Here is a 319-nt window from a genome sequence, read left to right on the forward strand (position 1 = left end):
CATTCGACCTCTCCTTCGTGGCCAAAAACCCTAGCAAAGTACGGGACGCAGCCATTTCGGCTGCAGGGGAAAATTGAGGAAAGTGAGAAAAGAGAGGGAGAAAGGAGGAGAAAGAGATAGGGGGAAGGAGAAAGAAGCTCGTGGGAGCAAAGAGGGTCATCCCCAGAGGGTCTAGGAGGGTCACCATCATCGGAGTCACCGGAAAACGACAAGAAATCCGGCCAAAACTCAGATCCGAATCTGAGCAAATGTGAGTGGCTTGAGTTGCGTCTGTGTAAGCTCATTTTCGTCGATGTGATTATGTTATCTCGATGATTAG

Source organism: Tarenaya hassleriana, unplaced genomic scaffold (assembly GCF_000463585.1).
Source record: "Tarenaya hassleriana unplaced genomic scaffold, ASM46358v1 Cleome55, whole genome shotgun sequence".
NCBI lineage: Eukaryota > Viridiplantae > Streptophyta > Magnoliopsida > Brassicales > Cleomaceae > Tarenaya > Tarenaya hassleriana.